Source organism: Python bivittatus, unplaced genomic scaffold (assembly GCF_059951505.1).
Source record: "Python bivittatus isolate LINGU-HERP-01145 unplaced genomic scaffold, Pbiv_v1 ctg000840_np1212, whole genome shotgun sequence".
NCBI classification, from domain to species: Eukaryota; Metazoa; Chordata; class Lepidosauria; order Squamata; family Pythonidae; genus Python; species Python bivittatus.
In genome coordinates, this window is record NW_028277113.1 from 47,227,461 (window position 1) to 47,249,440 (window position 21,980).

General features: G+C 36.6%; 1 long non-coding RNA gene across 1 annotated transcript in view; it reads left to right on the forward strand.

Annotated features, from left to right (window-relative positions):
- The window catches only part of LOC148213746 (uncharacterized), a 34,594-nt gene extending 12,907 nt beyond the window's left edge, over nucleotides 1-21,687 (forward strand). Inside the window, exon 3 of the long non-coding RNA XR_015794008.1 lies at nucleotides 21,448-21,687. This is a non-coding gene — a long non-coding RNA (uncharacterized LOC148213746). The remainder of the gene's footprint in view (nucleotides 1-21,447) is intronic.
- Nucleotides 21,688-21,980: the final 293 nt, after the last annotated feature.

Consider the following 21,980-nt stretch of genomic DNA (forward strand, 5'->3'; position numbering starts at 1 on the left):
ACAGAAAGAGAGAGGAAAATATGAAGCAAAAATATATTTAAAGAGTAATTTGATAAAGCTTTCATTTAACTAATTGATGTGGATAGCTTAAAATACCTATGTAATGTTTCATTCTTACTGAATGATATCAACCATTCTTACTGAAAATGATATGAAACCATTCTTACTGAAAATGATCACAGTAAGAGATCTTTCCTGAACGCGTGATCATTCTGACCAACCAGAAGTTTGACAGTAGGCCCAATCAGGATTATAATTCTTTCCTGTTTCATGTCTTCAAATTATTAGTGGACCAATGGTAATGATGATAAAGTTTATTTTCAGAATGTAGGAGAGAAGACAATGCATACGGGCAAGCCATGGCTAGAGAATGGTATGGTAATAACCACCAAGATTTATATGCTGTTCCTATAGTTTCTATCCAATTGTGATTATGATCACAGTTAAGTATTGAAAGCAAGTCTTTATTTGAAGGACTGGTTGACAGAATGGTATCCACTGGTGGGATAGATTCCCCATCCCCTTCTAACCTTACCCCACTCGACTCCTCTCATATATGTTCCATACATTTTGGGTGAGGAAATACAAATCAGACTTCTTTGCTTCATATGCTTTTAACATACTGATTTATCTATCGTGTTTATGTATTATTGCACATTGTCCTCTGAACAGTTTACAGTAGGAGATGGATAAATCATAGAAGCTTGTGATGCATTTTTACAATTTTCCATGTAAAATTGGTTGGTAGACCAACCAATGGAAAAGATCAAGAACAGCTGTATTAAAGAATATTTGACCCATGATTGAGTGACTCAGTCACCCAGTAACAATGGAATCAAATAGTGGTATTTTTTGCAGGACTATTTCAGGCTACCCATAGGGGAATTGCATTGTCAGGCTTATCTTGACAATGTTAGGCTGGGAGCAGGCACAAGAGGTATTCACATATACAAAGATTCTGATGGGAAGACTTATTATAGAAAAGCTAATGAAACCCATCAGTGTGATGTAATGGGCTTGAAGCCACTCACTTTTTGACAGAACAGAAGATCTCCTCCTGTCATACTGTTTGTTTCTGACCATGTGAGAATTTGCCCTTCATAGGCATGTTTGATCTGCAGTAGTTCATGTGCATGTGTATGGTGACTGCACATTGCTCATGAGTATGTAAGGAGAAAGGTTCACCCCAGACTTAAAAAGTGCAAGAAAGGAGATTTTCAGGGAAGACTTAGGTGTGTGCAAAATGTTCAAATTCTAAACGTTCCACACACAAAGCAGTCTGACAATTTCAAATGTGGTTTAAGCTCAAACCATTTCCAAGCTCAACAGACCTGTTCTGAGAATTGTTTTGATCTTCAAAGCACTTCTGGAGGGGTTTCAAACTTGAAACAACTGTTTCAAATTTGAAGCAAAGCATTTTGAGTTCAATATTTTCAGATTTGAAGTTTTGCACAATGCTTGTGAAAGCAGTCAACATGGGCAGTTACAAACTGAACACCTATTTTTACAACTTCTGCTAATTTTATTAACTGGCCTTCATCTCCAGTTTTCGATTTGTTCTTTTGAAGGGACCTATTTCAAGGATTGCAGTAAAGGCCAAATATTTCTGAGCTCTTTGAAGATTAAACATTGTCAAAGTGAGACCAGTGCAGATGTTTCACAGTAACAAAGCAATGATCAGTCACAAAAAATCTACTTCTCCCAAGGCTGGAAAAGGAAGATGCATATGGGAGGAGACACAGATTTCTTTCTAGATTTTACAATTGGAGGGGAAGACGGAAACTGGAAAGTAAAGGTGTGTAAATTCTTTGAGTATCTTCTCTATTTATGGGGACCACGTGTCCTTTTTCTTAATTCTGCTCCAGCAGTTTTGGGTAGAGAGAACATTTTTCTACAACATCACCATTGTTCTAATTTAGGGAATGTTAAGAATAATCATTTTTTCTCACTAGACCCAATGGGAACAATATAGAGTGTTAATCAAATCCCATTTAATCTGTTACCCAGTTAGAGCCCACCAATTTATAACTGGGGACAAGGAGAAAGAAAGGATGAAGAATCTATAGATAACATAATGTCATACATTATAAATATATGCACTTAAATTACAATAGTAAATGTGACTAATGATGTGCCTTTTGTGAGAAAGAAAGAAAGAAAGAAAGAAAGAAAGAAAGAAAGAAAGAAAGAAAGAAAGAAAGAAAGAAAGAAAGAAAGAAAAAAGGAGTGAGTTTTGTTCTACAGTATATTGTAATTGATTGATCTTGACTACTAAGGTGGGTCAGTCCTGGGTAGTGCTTGAATGGGAGACCATCAGGAAAACTCAAGGCAATAAACTAGACTGTGAAATGTTAAAGAAATATCCCAAAAGAAGGGAATGGCAAAACACTTCTATATTGTTGCCAGAAAAACGACATGGGCACATTAGGAACTGAGCTTGATTCAAACAAGTTTTTAACTTTCTTTTAATATACTCCAGGAAATTGTTTCAGAAAGGCTTGTGCAGACAGCACTGATTATTCATAATTTTATTTAATAAATAGCAAGTACCTAAAATATGATTGCATGGTGCAAGCAAAAATTATTGTAGAGAATGATATTGAAAATGTCTGAACAATAGAAGTATCTAATAATAAAATGGATTCACATAAATATTGAAATTACCTTTTTTGAAACTGTGTAAGTATGATTAGAAAGTTTCTTTTAAGAGAAATGTAGATATAACAAGAGGTAACTAAAATACCAGTTTTGCTTTTATTTATTGCTTAGTTCTAATGGATGCACCACATGCAACAAAAACACTTGTAAAATTTCAAAAACCTTTGATTTTGAATTAGCCATTGGTTAACTAAAGCAGAAATAACTGAAGAAGCTTATTTTTAAGCTTAGAAAAATAAACTTCAAATAGATGTATGTTTACTCCATTAAGAGGAGTAGGAATTCACTGTAGAGTGGAAAGCAAGAATAGCTGAGATCCCAAGACTGTAGTCCTGTGTACACTTAACTAGGAATTGAATATAATGTAACTTAACTTCCAAGCAAACCTGCCTAGGATTGGACTGTACATGCTACTCTAGAAGAAATAACGTCTTCATTTTTATACTTTCTTGCCTGCTTTAGTTAATTTTTAGAAGATCATATTACTGTGTGATGGTGCTCAATCATACCAAATTATAATTGTTATTAATGTCCCCCTTGTTTTATCCTCCTAAAGTACCTTATCACTAGAATACAGTGGTATTATGGAAATCAGAGAAAGCTCTGTTATTAATTACAATGTCATGTATCAGTCACATATATGTTAATTTTGTCTCTAAATATTCCAGTTTGGTTTCCCATGCCAGAAATCTCAAAATCATACAGAAAGGCAATATCAGATTAAAGTATTTCTGTTGGAAATACTTTCTGTTCAAAAGAAAGAAGTAAACAGAGATAGGTTTTTGATGTTACCTGATGGCACACGTTTTTGTGTATCTAAGTATGCGGACTACAATCCTCAAAAGCTTATGCCATCATAAATGGGTTTGCCTTTCATGTTCTATAAAACTCTTTGGCATTTAGATTAAATACAGAGCAATACCTCTGCATCCTTTCATTTTTTAAAAAATCTGAGCTTCAAATCACAAATCCTCTTAGTTGAAAGTTTGAAGTTTTTTTTTAAAAAAAGTGTTATTTTTCTAAGGGGAAATGGAATGAAAAATAAAAATGGAACTTGAACGTTTTAAAAAAAAAAACCCTTGCATATATGCAAGCATGCTAGTCACCACATGAGATAGGTTTCTCCCCTGGTGGAGCCAGAAAAGCCACACCCATATCCTTCTCCCAGTAGATCCCTATATCTGAAAACAAGGGGCTGTGTAAATGGGGTAGCTCTTTACAGACTTCAAATTACAGTGTGTTATTAAGGAGAACCCTATTCTGTTTTGAGTAATTATCAGATCAGATCAGTTAATGTAAGGATCTAGGTCAATAAATACTGTAGGTCATTCTTTCTAATCCCTTTCGATTTTATTGGCTGGAGTCTGGTCTGATATAGGATAGATTGTTCAAAAATGTTGGTCTTTATATTAACAAGTCCTATATGAAAACATAAAATCATTGTTTCCCTTATCGGATTTCCTATATATCTGCCAAACATTTTAAAGATGGGCTGTTTGGCAAAATGTTCTTTTTTTACATAAATGTCATGGAAGTCAATTTCAGAAAAGCCTCCTCAACATTATCTTCAGTGGCAGCAGAAGCAATTGGCACAGTGAAATTCAATGCCACAGAGTAGGTAGGCCACGGAGCACAAGGCTGGCAGAGAAAAAGTAGCATGCATCGCCTTGCATCCCCTATTTTTAAAAACAGTAAATGTTTAGGACAGGAACTGTAAATATTACCCTGGCACTCATTCACTGATTACTAAGTATTAAAGCTGCTCCAGTTATGCAAAATTCACCCCAAAGTACACATTGGTTTGATTCAACAGTGCTGTAGTAATCTGCAGAGCCCATAGAGTAGAAAGCTAGAGGTCTCAGCCTTTTTCTCTCAGAAGTCCTCCAGATCTCCACACCTCCTTCTTTGGGGTAGTGTCTCGGTAGTTCCTACTGCTACCACCTATCTCCAGGAGGCATCTACTTCTTAACCCTGGTCTGTGAGATAGATCTCTCACACCCTGTGCTCCTTTTCTGGCAATTAAAAAAAACAAAAAGTAGTAAGTGTAATTCTTTATATAATGCAGACTTCAGGTTAAATAGCATAGACCATGTTGACTAGAGGTTTCAGCCTTTTCTATCCTCCTTGAGAGATAGACCAATTGCACAAGAAGAAAACAAAATCAAAGTTTTTTTTAAGGAAAGGATAAAATATAAAGATTTTTTCAAACTAAAATTTAAAATACCAACCTTTAGTGTTGAAGGAGATAAATACAGAAGTGTTTAGCTCATAGGAAAACAGCTGGTAACTTACATACAAAAAAGAAAACTGCAAAATCAAAAACAGTGCTCTGGGCACATCACCACATTATGTTAGTCTATACAAATAGACACTGATTGCCCCAAGTTCTCCATGAAAAAGAGATGGAATAGAAAGTTCCAAATTAGTATTACAGATTAAACAAATTTTCTACAGAGAAAATATATTTTCTGGAAGGCATCCTGAAGTAGAAATAAAAGCATTTTCTAGCTTTTATACAGAAATATAGAAAATGAGACTTTAATACAACACAGCAATCAGGACAAATTTCTTCCTAAAAGTTCCATCTAAGTTTCCACACAATTAGCCATTTTCCAAAGTTCTTCTACTTCCTTTACCTGGGCTTTCTCTAACTTTTTGGAAATTCCCAATGTTAATCAGAAGCTATGAGGAGCTATGTAACTCCTGTGCTTGTCCCAGTTTCAGTACACAGACTTCAGTGGAGTTTTCCCACAATTTGCCCTTTATTTTAAAATGACCCAAATGTCCTTTTTTTGTCTCCAGTAGACAAAGGGTCTGGGATATTTGATTCTATAAGTGACCCAAAACATATATCCATCCCTTGTGGACATCTCTACTAACATTCTGGGATGCAGGGCTGGTAGACAGGCTACATTCACAATAAATGTATACCAGACTTGAATCCACGTTCAGAATGCAGATAGTGGAACTGAACTCCAAGTTGTGTAATAATATTCCATTACCCCAAGAGACAGCAAAGTTAAGGCTTATGGCTGGTCACATCAAAAAAGTTGGGAGCTGAGGAAATGAATGAAGCCTAAAGCACTGTTAGCTTTGCCATTCTAAAAGATCATAGATAAGCAGATAATTTAATGAAGTGATAAAACTCATCCAACTATTCAAGTCAATGTCACAGACTACTACACACAACATCTCATCAATGTTCTACCTATATGAAAGTGAAGTTACAATATTGTTTACTGAAATGGCAGAAAAGCCATTTATTCTGCAAAGTATTTTAAAACCTATGAAATGCTTTGAAGCCACCTGACTGGTAGTGAGTCCACATCATGATTTGTGAATCTCTACTGATTAGAGGTTCAGTTGAAGCTTCACTATTTTGAAGCACCCCTTATACAGCCCCTACAGATAAAATGTTGTACTTACTTAGAATGTTCACAAACAGGCAGAGTATGAAGAATTGGATGACCAGAACTACATGGTGAGATTTCCATGATCTTACTGGAATTAATATCTATTGACTCATACAGGAACTTGCTAAATCCTTTGCAATAAAGATTGCAGCCAAGCTAAAAAAAAAAAAGGAACAGGACTTCTGTATCTTAATAGCTGTAGAGAAGAGAACCTTTTCAGGGTTCACCTGGCCTCTTAGTGGCAGTAACTCTTCTGAGCTTAGCCCCTGGGCTTTCTCTTCACTTCCTATTTCATCTTTCTCATAGCAGATGCCAGGAACTGCGTATGGGAACTTCTGGATGTGAACTACAAGCTTTGTCACTGAGCTACAGTCTTTTCTTGAGCATATTTATAAGAGCAATATTACAAGGGATATGGCAGTAATGAACAAAAGTGATCAATAAAAATCAAAGATACACTCCTCTCTTAGAAAAGAAGACGTTGTATATTAGGCTACTGGCACAGGTAGAATTCATTTATCTGGATCATTTCCATCAGTGCTAAAAGTTAAGACCAAAGTTGAATACACTTTTTTTTTCATCTGGGGCACATTCTAAGCTGCACAATATAACCATCCATTACACTAAGGCAAGCCATATAGTATCTTCCATATGCTTTGAATTATAATTCACAATCCACAGCCATTGGCCATACTGGCTGAAGTTTATCGGAATGGAGTTCCAACCTTCCTGAAGGGTAGTAGGTAACTTAAATCTGATGTAAAACATGTTTATATTATAAAGCTGGGCGGGGGGGGGAGGGGTCTTCTATCCCTAGTGTATAAACTTCGCTTTTCAGAAACATCCACTACCCACCTTTCAGGCATTTCCTTCAAGACCAAGAAAAGAAATATGCAAGCTTCTGGCTAATTTCATGCAGCCCTCAACCTAATTTTCAATTTTTTGTTGAAGAGATCATCCTTTTTAAGGGCTGCCTGTCTCTTCTCTGTAGTCTGCTGCTTGGGAGAAAGAAAAGAGCATGTCAGAAAAAGTGGGTGCAGAGATATCAGAGAGAGAAAAGTGTTCCCATTCTAGGAGGAGGAGGAGAAAGAGGTATACTTCAAAGAAATCATCCACTTGTTATTCTGTTCACAATTATAGTGGAGGATTTTGAGAGGACATTAGGTCAAGCTTTATTCAAGAATATTAGTTAAGGTTACCCATCTCGATGCATTTTCAATTCTGAATGAAACTTCTTTGGCAACAGGCCTGCAGACTACATGCCATGTGACTCTTGCATTTTGCCTCTTATCATGTTTCACTACATCTTCATTATGATTTATGGAGGGGGGGCAGGGACTGCAGTTTGCTTGAGGAAATTACTTTTTTCCTTAAGGATTAAAGAATGAAGAAAACAATTAGAAAAGCAGAAGCCATCTTTCAGAAAGTAAAACTGCACCAAAACTGTTAGCACTTGAATGATGTGAATTCTGGTAAATGCCAGCCTACAATATGGTAAAAATGAATCAATCCGTTCAGCTTAGTTCAGCGTCTGCAATGGCCATCTGGCGGAAAAGCAACCAAATGGATCCCTACATATTCATCTTCATTTTCACAAATACTCAGGAGAATGTCAGTCTTGGGCAAAATAAAATTAAATCACCATAATTTTTAAGACCTCTTTTCCTTTCATCTTCTCTGGAGACATGCATATCTATGCGAAAAAGGAAGAAAAAAAAAACACCTACTTAGGTAATGTGGGTGGGTAATTCCTCTATTGGGGTGTGTTTCATCATTTCAAAACAAAGAGCTGGTTTTATACATGGAATAATGTTACTCCTTCTCCCCAAAAATCCTTGAAAAATAAGCATATTTCATGCACTGGAGGAATCTTGTGTTAATAAGCTGAGCAACTTTGAAAGACCCAGTCCTCACACCTGCATCAACTTTCTCAAATTTGGAATTGTAGCCTTCTATGGACTAAAACTGATAATGATAGAAAGAGTGACCTGAAAATACTGACCATAACTGAATATGCTGTTGATTTCTTGGAACTTTCAGCTTTTTATGTACTATAGCAAAGTTCACATGTGTTTTATTCATTCATTCATTTGTTCAAATCATTGATTTGATTCAGATATCAAAATATTCTGATTTGAATTATCAATTCAGTTCAAATGTCTGGATTGTCAGATTGAGCCAATACATGCTGGAAAGTCAATCCTATTAATGAGAAAAGGTCTTTATGAACATCAATCCCTGGAAAGATGTTACAGCAGGTAATAAAGCAGGCTATTTGTAAGCGCCTGTAAGACAATACTGCTAAGAATCAATATGGTTTTGTCAAAAATAGATCATGTGAAGTAAATCTTCTCCCCTTCCTTGACAGGGTAACTACTCTAGTGAACAAGGGGAATGTTTTGAAGATAATTTACTCGATTTCAGTAAAGCTTTTGCCAAGGTTTCATACTGTGGTCTCATTACCAAGCTGTTAAAGTATGGTTTGGATAGCACTACAGTGAGGTGGATCCATAACTGGCTTGCTTACTACACTGAAAAAATCAGTATTAACAGCTCTACATCAAGTCAGAGAGTAGTAATCATTGGATCTCAACAGGGATCTGTTTTGGACCCAGCATTATTCAATATCTGAAGGGTAGATGGACTGCTTATCAAATCTGTAGATGACACAAAACTGGGAATTCTGGCCAACACCCTGGATGACAGAACAAGATTGCAGTCTAATCTCAACAGGATGGAAAATTGTGGTGAGAGGAACAAGAGGTCCTTTAACAGGGAGAATTGTAAGGTACTACATGTAGGGAGAAAAAACTGTATAGGCACATTCAGGATGAGGAATTCATTGCATGGATACACTACATCTGAAAAGAATTTGAGTGTGGTCATTGACAACAAACTGAATTGAATCAACATTGTATGATAGTTGCTATAAGGGCCCTGGGCTACATATCAAAGCAATGTGAAATAATTATTTGTCTCTACCCACCACTGGTAAGACCACATCTGGAGTAGTGTGAACACTTCCAAGCACAATATTTCCAGAATATTGACAGGTTACTGCAGGTTTTGAAAAGGGTAATGAAGATGATACAGGGACTTAAGGACGTAACCTATGAAGATAACTAAAAGAACTTGAGATGTTCAGTCTGGAGAAAAGATTGAGAGGGAGTCATGATGCCTGTGCTCAGGTATATAAAGGGAAGCTGTATGGAAGATACTTAAGAACTATTTTCCACGGCTACAGAAACTAAGAACTACAAGTAGAAATTTCAACTACCTAAATTTCACTTACATATAAGGAAACACTTCTTGATGATAAAATCTGTTAAGCAGTTGTATCAGTCTACTTATGAAAGTAGGGGCTTCTCCATCTCTGGAGATTTTAAGCTGAACAGTCACTTCTCATGGATGGTCTAATTGGTTTCAAATCTTTATTACAGTCAAAGACCAGCATAAATGGTCTAACTGGTTTTCCTGCAGATTGCACGAGGTTAAAATATGTGATCCTTGTAGTTCCTTTGAACTCTACAGTTCTCTGATTCTACCCACAGAAAAGACCATTGAATAATCAGACTGATTTTGAGGCAATCAATTTGATTAAGTAATTTGATCCAAACTGACAATCCAAATTAGAAATATGATTCCATTTGGAGATTTGAAGAATAATCAGTTAATGTATCTTCTACTCAGATTTCTGAACTGAATCTTTATCCTAATAATCAAAAGAGATCAAGATTTGCCTCAAGCCATCCTGTGGATTTGACCCTGATTCTCCCCATTCTTATCTGATAACCTAATCACCAAATCTCTAGTTGTCATTTCCCTATTATCCCCATTTGGCATCCTAGCTAAGGGTGATGGTATTTGTGATTCAACACATCTGAAGGTTGCCAAGTTTAGTACAGCCGTACTATAGAAAGTAACAAAATGCTAATTCATTCTAGAAGACCAAGAAAAGGATAAATTAATAACCAGGTCCAGGTAGGTGGTGTACCTATAAAACAAGAAAGTAAATTTGAAATGCAGGTAGAATCTGAAACAGTTGGTTTACTAGAAGGCAGAGAGCTGGTGAAATTAAGGTGCAATGAGACAGGGAGAGGATTTAAGGACGATAGTAAATTAAGCCTGGAATTAATTAGAAGACAGATAAGGGAGTGAATGGAATGAACTAGGATGTGAGATAGAACCATATTTTATTACTCTGGATTGTAAGAGTAATATATTTTATTACTCTTGATTATAAGAGTAATAGCCAGCTCATTCTGGTGATAAATGCTATAAACAGATAGATGCTTAATAATTTAACTAATATGCTGGTCCAAGACTGCAATAGAATTATTCAGTTTGAAAGTGTTCAATTGAATCATACCACTAAAGCAGATCCAGTAAGTAGTTCAGAGCTTTTGTCTACCAGATTGAAGCACTGCTTCTCTTCAGCTGCATCCTTAGATCTTCTGTGGTCTTCTGTGCATGCATAACACATGCTTAGCAAAGTAGCCTGTCAGTGCTGATAGGCCCCAACTTGATTCTTCACAAGAGGTACTCTTCATCATCTCTGATGCTTCACTTGGAACACTGAGGCAGATTGAGTCATTGCCAAAGCATATGCCTAGTTTGAAAAGGACCACTAACTACTAACATTGGCATATCTCATCTTACATGCTGATTTTTAAACAGGTAAAGAGAGAGTTGTCTTACAGAGTCCTATTCTTCTGTGTAAATGAATAGTTTGGTGCAACAGTTACTGTATTTCACATAATATCATTGAAGACTGGACTCAGTGAACCAGCAGACAGACTTACTCAATGACTTCATGGATCCAAACCAAATAGGAGACTCCTTGCTACATCACAACTAGTGCATTTAGGTCCACTTATCACATATGCATAATGTAACAAAAAAGGAGCACACATTTAATAATGGAATGCATACCCACACTTTGCATTTGTGCAGAAGTCTCTCTAAGGATTGGAATGGTCTCCCTCCAATTGTATAGGACTTCTGAGACAAATATTAAAATTACTCATGGTAAACTACCAAAAGTCTTCTTTGATGGACAATTTAGGGTTGGTTGATACGAGGAGACAGAAGAATGGCAGTTCAAGAGAATACATCTATTTTTCAGAAAGACACAGACACTTTTCAAGAATAGATATGATTTGGACTTCCAGAGACTTGGCAACTAAAGTTTCTAAAGTAGAGATTTTACCGAAGACTTTTTGTTTGGTTTATAAAAGAAAATCTTGAGTTGAGTTGGGTTGAGTTTGGTTTATAAAAGAAAATCTAGTTTTTTCAAATGGAGACTAAATGAAGTGTTGTTACAGAAAGAATAAGTTGTTGAGGGTTGCAAAAAGAAATTAAAATAATTTTTTGAAAATAATTTAAATAAAGGTACTGATTTGAGAATGGTCTGGGATGCAAGCAAAGCTTTCATTTGAGGTTGCCTGATACAACATAATTCTGAACTTAAGAGAAAGAGGCAAGAGAAAATATGAAGTATTTTGGATGAGATAAAAAGAAAAGAAGAAGAATTAAAGAATTCCCCAGAGAATATAAATATTTCTCAACAAATTAAGATCTTGCAGCAACAGCTATCCATGTTAACAATAAGAGAAATGGAAATAAAATTGAATTATAAAGAAATTTTGAATTTGCGAATAAACCAGAGAAATGCTTGATTTATAAGCTTCAAAAAGAAAGAGCAAAGAAAGTGATACTGAAATTACTAGAGGGAGATACTGTTTTGACAGATAATGTGGCTATACAAAAAACATTTTTATCAATATTATTCTAATTTGTATAGAAGACATGATATTTCAGTGGAGAAATAAAGGAATATCTTAGAAAACAAAATCTACTAAGGATTACAGAAGAATGAAGACAAATTATGAATGGACCAATACAATAAGAAAAGTTTCAGAAGCTATTAAGAAGAATAAATTAGGTGCTTGGACCAAATGGATTATTGAGTTTGTATTGTAAGTGTTCTGAGAATGAACTCTTATAACCTCTACAGAACATGATGAATTCTATTCTACAAGAAGGAAAGATGCCAGAGACTTGGAAAAACACTAATATAACATTAATACCTAAAGAGGGGCAAGATTTGACTTTAGCAAGAAACTATATCATTATTGAATAATGATTATAAGTTGTTTACAATGATTTTAGCTGAAAGACTGAAAATAATTTTGCAATAATTTGTTCATGAGGATCAATGTGGGTTTTTACCTAAAAGACATTTAAAGGATAATGTTAGAGCTGTGCTGGATATTATGGAATATTTGGAGCAACACAATGAAAAGCAAGCTGCACTGATATTTCTAAATGCAGAGAAGGCTTTTGACAATCTGAACTGGACTTTCTTGTTTAAAGTCTTAGAAGATATGAATTTTGGAGGAAACTTTATAAAATGGGTGAAATCGATTTATACTTCACAGAAGACACAAATAATAGTTAATGGAGATTTAACCAAACTATGTGAGATACAAAAAGGAACAAGACAAGTCTGCCCACTGTCACCTCTTCTGTTTATATTAGTTTTTGAAGTATTAAATAGAGATATAAGACAAGATGAGAGGATTGTAGGCATAAAGATTTAAAAAGAGTCATACAAGTTGAGAGCTTTTGCAGATGATTTGGTCTTGATTTTGGCAGACCTTTAAAGGGAATTGAACTTTTATTGAGTAAATTAAAAGGATTTGGGGCATTAGCAGGTTTTAAGATTAATAAACAGAAGACAAAGCTATGAAGATACAAGATCAAACAGAACTGATAAAGGAAATGGGCTTTAAGATTGAGAAGAAGGTAAAATACTTGGGTATTACTATGACAAATATGAATTGTATGTTATTTCAAAATAACTATGTTAAGACATGGAATGAAGTTTAAAAGGATATGTCAAGATAGGACAAAGTACAGTTGTCACTGTTGCGGAGAATTTCTGTGATTAAGATGAATGTTTTACCTAGAATGTTATTTTTGTTTCAGACAATACCTGTTTTGAACTGATCTACCATTTAAACAATGGCAGAAGGATATATATTTAAATCTGTATGGCAGGGGAAAGAAACCCAAGTTAAATATAAGGTATTACACGATGCAAAGGAAACAGAAGGATTGAGTTTACCAGACTTGAAATTATATTTTGCTGCCTGTTGTTTAGCTTGGATGAAAGAGTGGGTGTTGTTAAGAAATAGAAGGCTATTGAAGCTAGGACATGATCAAAGATTTGGGTGGCATGGATATCTATGGTATGACGAAGCTAAGGTTAATGCAGATTTTGAAAATCATTATGTCAGGTGGGCTCTTCTTAGAGTATGGAATAAATATAAACCTAGGTTCTACCCAAAAACACTTTTGTGGCTTTCAGCACAGGAAGCTTTTTATAGACAAGAAATGATAAGTAAACATGCATGCTTAAATTATCATGACATACTAGAATTTTCTCAAGGGGAATGTAAAATAAAATCAAGAGAAGATTTGATGATAGAAAGATATACTTGTCAGTGGTTTTCTTATGTCCAATTATCAGAAAGGTTTAAAGTGGATAAAAGTTTTTATGATTTTGAACAATGCAAGTCTGAGCTTCAAACAGAATTATGTACAAATGGTGAACATATTATTGCTAAAATGTATAAACTTTTGTTGAAATATGAGAAAAAGAAGAACAAGTAAAAGAAAGTATGATAAAATGGGCTAAAAATTCTGGCTATAAAATACAAATGGACCAATGGGAAAATATGTGGTTGAAAAGACTGGAATTTACATTATGTTTTAGCCTTAAAGAGAATTTTTATAAAATGATGTATCATTGGTATTTGTCACCAGAGAAATTGTCTAGAATGTATAAAGGTACTTCGAATCTTTGCTGGAAATGAGAACAACATAAAGGGACATTTTATCATGTTTGGTGGATGTATTTTTATACATGACAACTGCAGCAAGATTATTATACGCTCAAAAGTGGAAAAGTTCAACAATGGAGGAATGGCTGGTGAAGATGGTGGAATTAGCAGAGATGGCTAAATTGACTTTCTTAATTAAAGAAAAACAATATCTACATTTTTGGTTGCCTGGAAACCCCTTATGGACTTTTTGCATGAAACAGAAAAAGTGCACCTATGACTTGTGGTTTTGATGATTTAAAAAAAATGGATAATAGAAAAAAGTGAGCTTTTTGCAATCATAGAATAATGTAAATGAGATAACTTTGTAATTTACTTATATTTGCTGCACAGGAAATTGGAAGCTTCTTTTTTCTATTCCTTTTTATTGTTTCTTTCTGCGCATTCATCTTTGTTCTTTCCTTCCTTCTTTTTTTCTTTATTTTCTTTATTTTGTATTAATTTGTGTTAGATTTTATGTTGTCTTTACAACTTTTAATAAAAGGGAATGTTGTCAGAAGTCTCTCTAAGTAAAAGCCAAAGTATTTATATGGGGGGGAAAAGCACTAAGTAGCATATGGCATACTATTTTTTATCATAAAGGACATAAATCAATGAGAGGATATATTTGAACTACTTCTAACCCTTTACCTTTGGAATTTAAATCAGTCACCTCTGTCATCTCTCTTTCTCTCTCTCTCTCTCCTTTTTCACAGAGGGGTATAGGCTGCCAAAATAGTGGGAAAGGGAAATGTTTTAGGAAATCCCTCCCAAAGACCACCAAATGTGCAATTAACCATGTCACCCATGCATATTCAATTCAGAAACAAGCCACCTTCAGATCAACAGGGCCTGTTTCTGTTAAGTCTCCCAGCCTTTTTGTTGCTAGTTTTAATACCTTCATGTGTCTGTTAGCATGTTGGAATGATCACAGAATGAATCCATAAGAGTATTGAAGGAGTCATTTTAGCCACATCTACAATACCATAAGCTTAATAACCAAATATACCCTTTTCCTTTCTTAGTTTCTCACATGGATTCCCCAACCTTTTGGAGCCAGGAGGACATTTGACAAGAATGGCACAGTACTAAACAAAAATGGCAATTGTGTGTGCAGGGCTAGAAAGGGTATTTGCTTATAGGTAGTCCTCGGGTTACGACCACTCATTCAGTCTCCATTCAAAGTTACAACAGCACTGAATGAGGGGGACTTATAACCAGTCCTTGGAGTTCTGGCCATTGCAGATCATGTGATCCTGATCCAGGCACTCACTTTCTCGCCTGCCCACGCTCCATAGCACATGCTTGTGTCACACTACCTCCCCCATAGCACCTGCACACCCTCCCACACTCCATAGTGCCAGCCTGTGGCACCTCCCACACTCCTCTGGACCCACACACCTGCCTACACTCCCCGCAGCACCCCCATACCCCAAATGGTACCCCCACACCTGCCAGCCTACTTGCCTGGGACTCCTTCCTGTTCCTGCTTTATGATCCACATGGTCCTGGGGTTATGATGGCAACCGGGACTGCTGGGATTGCCTTCACTAAGCAATGTGGTTATGTGACGTTGTGCTTTTTTACTGCATCGCTTAGCAACAGAAATTCCAGTTCCAATTGCTGTTGTAACCTGAGGACTACCTATATTCACAGTGGGTTTTGCCAATCACAAATAGCAATTCATTAGATGGCATGTTTACAAAGACAGCACTGGGCTGCAGCCTATCCCATTTTTATTTCCTACGAATGCCTGTGGCATCTATGTAGAATCTAAGAGTGCATTTTGGAAAGAAACATGATTCTGAAGACTTGGGTGCTGCTTTGCAGTATGTCTCCTTGCTTTATCATTTTGTCTGACATTATAAAGGAGGTATCTGTAGGCACATTAATTATCACCATACCATGCAGGGGGGCCTGAAGTAGCCCATTGCAATCTGATTGAATTGAATCTCCTCTGCCAGCATCTATTTTGGGTCAATGCACAGGCAGAAATCCAACAACCCACCCAAAGGTCACTGATTTGTTCTCAGTAGTGGCTAATCTACAGAGAAAGTCAATTTTCGTGTAAATGTCTGGTGCTCCTTTTGGGCGGTTTGCAGCCCCAGAGGAAAAACTAGCCTGGTAAGCTGCTGTTCCCATTTCTAATGCAGTCACCATGCAGAAGAAATTTAAAATTCTGATGTGTTTTGCTCCATCAAAGAAATCTTATGACAAAGTCTCTTTTTAATGTTGTTAAAAGGTGAGCAAATTAAGTGAAGGGAACACTTTGACTGAATCATCTCTGTGCAGGAGTGTCTACAGGGTATGGTAAAAAGAAAGTCAAGAAGGGAGCCACCATCTTGACTATTTTTACCATACCCTGCAGATCCTTCTGGCCTGTAGTTTATACATTGGTGCACTCATGTCCTAGAACTGTCCCACCTCATTCAGTAAGGAATATCTAAATGCTGTATCTCATTTAGATAAACATAGCACACAAATGTTAGCAAGACCTTAAAAAGATATCAAACCATAATACCACTTCACCTGCTATTCATCCTGTACAAAGACCCAAATTTCATTTCAAGCAGCCCACTTTTGACCCTGGTGAGGTTCTCTGAATCTCCTAGGAGTGTACCAAGTAACACTGTTCACTTGTTTATCTATTCACTTGTTTAAAATTTAAACAAGCCTCCTTGGTACAGTTTTTGGAAAGTTACTGATGTATTTTTCAAGTGTGCAGGGCTACATGCTTACTTTTCAAGAATAGCGTTTTCAGATTTAGTTGGCAACATCCTCATATTATTTACTGTATAGTGTTAAATATTTATTTGGCTACCTTTTTAGTGTGCTTGCCTGTGGGGAGAATCAATGGGTAGTTTTAGTTTCACAACAATCCTGTTAAGCAGGTTAGACTGAGAGACAAACTAAAGCAATCACAGGCATTTTGCCACTGTATATGGATTTGTCTTTGGTTTTTCTAGCTTTAAGGCCAGCTTGGTATTCATATACCCCACTAGCTCTCTGCGTCAGCATATCTCTCTTGTATCATTTTTAAATGGATCTTTTTATTCCAAATTCTGCTGCCAGTTTATTGTCTTAAACCTCAGACAATGAAATGGAAGAACATTTGATTATTTGGAAAATCTTTTCTTTGCAGAAGACAACCAGGTCAAGGGACTTAAGTGTTCTGTCTTGTGCAGCTGGCAATACTTTCCACCAGCAGAAAGTGTAATGCTTTTGAAAACTAATGATAAAACATTAGCCAACTTGGTCAGCAATAAGTTAACATAAACTGAATGTTAAAATCCTGTATTTCAATGGGACTTTGTTCTCAACCAAAAAGAAAAAAAAAAGATGAAAAGAAGGAGGTTGGTACTACTGTTTTAATGGAATTCCATACTGGCTTCATTAATATTTAACTGCACCTGGGAGGGCATATAGCACATTACTGGGAGATATGAGATGTGCAGGCATGAATTGTACTGACATATTTATTTGTAGTTTGTTAGTTACCCAATAGCCTATTTTCCAAGAAAGTCATATCTCTAAATTCTTAGAATGCTTAAAACAAAATATGTAAAATGAGATCAAAATACAAGAAAAAGCAGGCAATATATACAAATGCCTACCATAGTCATAAAACCTGATTCCAAAGAACCAAACAGCCTAAATGGTAAGATGCAAAAATTCAACAACGGTATTTGCATCTTTCTAATATTTAAATGAGATTAACATGTAGCAAATATTAAGGTGAGATTTAAGAGTAGGTGTTAAAATCAGATTAAGAAGAACAGAAAATCTTGACCTGGTGCTAAATATTTCTCTCAAATTTGAGTGAATATCATAGTCCTATTTTTTTCCTTTTGAGTGGATCACATTTGCCAGGTTTCAGCTGAATAAGTTGTAGGGGATTGTACAAAATGATCCTGTTTTGGAGGGTTTTCAAAGAAAGGGTACACTTACTCCCTGCTTTGGGGGTGGAAGTGCTTTGAAAATGGCATGTCCTGTTGCTAAGCATGGACATAAGAGTACTGGTTGTTTGTTTCTGTTTTGGGAAGGAAGGGGAGCCTTGAAGAGGGGGAAATGGCTTACCTCCCCTTCCTCTTCCCCTTCCCTTTCCAAATTTTCATTTTTGTGGTAGCAATGTATATGACAAGGGGATCCATCATAGATCTTCCGTAGGTAAAGCAACAATAACTATTCAAAAATAGGTTCAAGACCTAGAGAATTATGATTACAGAAAAATAAGCTTCTCTTAATACCTCTTCAACTGGCACCCAGAAAGTGCGGTAGGACTGGAGTAGGTGAGGCAGGAATATTTGCAGGGTGGGGTAAAAAAAGTCAAGATAGTGTGGTAAGTTCTGCCTGGTTTTTTATGTGTGTCTCACATTAAAGAAAGAAAGAAAAAGCAAGCTTCAACCACACCATTATGGCCACCATTTTGACTTGTTTGACCATACCCTGGGGTGAGAGATAGAAGCCAAGGCCAAAGGATTTGAATATCTGGCATTTTCCCAGCAAGCACTTTAATGCTAATCCCTCCCAAGTTCCTCTCACCAGGCCCCATTTTGAATGAGCAAAAAGCGGTCTACTGGAAGAATCCAAAACAGTCTTTTTCCAAAAAAAAAAAAAAACATGATTGGAAAGTCACTATACAACTCTGGTTAAAATATCAGACTGTTAATCACAAAATTGTACTCCCCCTTCTCCTTGTCTGTTCTTCCTGCCTGAAAAAGGCAGCTGAGTTGGGGAGGAAGGGGTCTTTATATGAAGAGTTTGGAAAAAAAAAGTTTTTTTCCAGACATTGGTCCAAATATCCAAACTGCTAGTGATAGCTTCAGAGGAGTCTCACTTTGACTCTGGTATCTCCTGCAACAAATCTTTCCAAAGAGCCTGTTTTAATCGTGGATTCAAGCTTCAAACAAATGCAATGCACCAATTTTGAATGTTGATGGATTTATGCCAAGTTTCCTTGTCCCCTCTCAGCCTCCTCTGTGATCCTTAGTTCAGTGCAATACCAAAGGGCCATAAATTGTGCTAGACAGGAGATAACATTTGGGGGTGACCATGAGAACTATGCAGAAATGCATCCACAGACATTCACTTAGAGATGTAAAACTGAAGTTCCACAGCTGCATGTAAACCTCAGCAACATTCCAAGTTGTTACCAATTGTTTAGGTACCAGAAAGAAAAAATTAGTAAATATATGATTGCAAATCAATTGTGTTAGTTATATTTAATTCTAATTGCATGTAAATTAGTTGTTTTTCTCCTGGTCCCACCCACTACTTCTGGTCCCTGCCCTGCCACTCAAAGGCCAGGGGCAGCCCTTGGCCTGGGAAGCAATGCACCCTTGTATTAGTCTCTCTGGGAGCAGAGCAGAACTTTCTCAAAGGTTTCCCATCCTTCAGGGGTGATCGGCCATTGTTATTTAGTTTAATACCATTTGGAATTCTCATTCTAATTCCTGTGCAAGATATACTTTGAACTTCAATCGTGAAACAATTCATTAAAGGGGAAAAAAAAGAGAGACAAGCTATTATGGTTTATTTTATGAATGATCTGGAGCTATACATGAAACTTGTACTAGCAATATTCTCTGCTTTGGATGCCAATAAATCTCAAACAGCTCACTCCTATGAGACCTTGTGGGAACTAAACTTGGTCTAAGATCAATAGACTTTGGAGTCAATATAACTTGAGTCAATAGCTCAGTAGGAAGGTACTTGCTTTGCATGCAGAAGATCCTTGGTTCAATCCTTGGCATTTCTAGGTGAAAAGAAGCAGGACTGGGATGTTTGTTGATTGAGAAGGAAATGCTCTGATATGGAAAAAGACAACTTTACTGTTTCATCACAATGTAGCAGAGAAAGAAACTGGGCAGAAACCCTTTCCACTGTTTTTGGATAAGAGCCATCTTACTTCTCTGAACTGTTTGAATTGAAACTGTACATTTTAAAAATGAATATATAACGTTTAAGAACTGATGATTGCTCATTTTTCCCTCTACCTTCACTATCCCTTTTTCCTTTTCTGCCATGCCATTTATATTGTAAATCTACAGATGGAAATGTTTGTTTCACTTAAATCAATGGAAAGTTTCTTCCTTTTCTTCTTCTCCTTCTCCTTCTCCCTCTCTTTCTTCTTCTTCCTCTTTTTCATGGCTAAATGCCTCTTAAATAAATAATAGCACTTTGTCTACTCTTCACTACACACGTTATCAGGATTTGGGTTGGCATAGCCTTTTTCGAGCTGCAGCATACTGTAGAAACAGGAATGTGTCTTATTTTGCATTGGACCATTATAATTCTGAAAACAGGCTGGTTTTTTTTTTTCATTGAGTTACTGTGGCTCTCAATGCCTTCAGATAACCCTATCCAGAGATGCCCAGAAATAGCTTCTATAGAGAAAGTATGTGATTAGTAGGTGCATTATAGGCCATCTCCCATATCTACTCTCCTAATAATGGAGAACAACTTTCATATATTTATATGCCACCCTTCCTCCATGGACCACAAGGAAACATATATCTTATAAAAACTCTGCGTAGTATGCTTCACTGAAAAATTGTGACCAGTCCAATGGACTTTATGGCTGAATAGAGATTTGAACCTGTGTTTTCCAGGCTTTTATCTATAATTCTACTTATGACATGTAGTACATAACACCTTCTTATATATGTGTTCCTAAAGATTTCATAGCTATCACAAAATCAGGCAATGCATTTCATATTGGGTGGTAGCATTTTTATAGTGGAACTGCCACCAGCAAAACAGCATAAATTTGTCTGGACGTCAGGGTAGCATTGCTTGTTGGTTTCCCTAAATGATTTGGGGGTAACAGTCAAAGGAGCTGGCAGGGATCAACAGAGTCACTTTATTAACTAGCTACAGTGAATAAGTATGAATGAGCTGATTGAAACCAACAATGGCAACAATGATGGAAAGGCAGAGTTCCTGTAATGTAAGGACAAGGAGCAGATCAAGGCTTTGTCAGGATAGGTTTGTAGCCTGTCTTTTCCATAGAAAGCTAGAGCTACAGCTGTACTAATTTTCCTGTTGCAATGGTGACAAAACAGTTTTGCTATCATAACAGTTTTGCTATTACAAGAGTGGGCAGAACAATTTCTTTCTGCCCAAGATTGGACATATGTGCATGAGTGTGTATATACGTTTGTGCACCAAGTAGGAGAAACAACAACTGTACTGAAAGCCTGATCCCTCTACGTAGTCCCAGATGTTATTCCATTCTAGACTTTATTGCATATGGTACTATCAATGGGTGGAGCCACAAATAAGGAAGGCGATGGGAACTATTGCCCACCAAAATCAGTGGAAAATATTTGGAGAAAATTTTGTCTTCCAAGGTAGTGATAAAAAAAGGTTGATTTCAATAATGTTAGAAAAATGTCTCCTGGGAAATGTTGGCCAATCCCAGGCAAAAGAACATAAACCTTCCCTGGGGATTCATAGCATAACAATTCTCCATGGTTCTTTTCTTGCAGCAACTGGCATTGGCAACTCTAGGAAACTCTTCTGTTCCATGTCAAGGACCAACAAAAGGAATGGCCAGCACCAGATGTTGCAACAATGAATTGCACAAGGGATGCTATTTGGCATGAATTGCATGGGATGGGCAGGCTTTTGGGTTCATAGTCCTGGCTTCTATCTCTAAAGCCTTTTATGACTCAGGCCACCATATCAGTCTATATCTGTGGGGCTGCCTGCCCCAAGTAGAATTTGCCCACCTGAAATGTGTGGACTGGGGGGGGGGGGGGGAGCTGCAGATTCTCCCCTCTCCTTGAGATGTTAAAGGGGCAGGAAGGGAAAAGCAGGCCTTCACAGTTGTCCTCCCCTCACTCTGAAACAGCTTGCCACCCCCTCATGTTAGAATGGCCCTTCCATCATATCATTTCAAAAATTATGTTTTTCAGAGCATTTTCAAATAACAGGGTGATAGGATTGTTATTAACTAGCCAATCAATGGGGTGAATGATTGTTATTATATTTATTTGTACTGATTTTGAAGGATTTATCA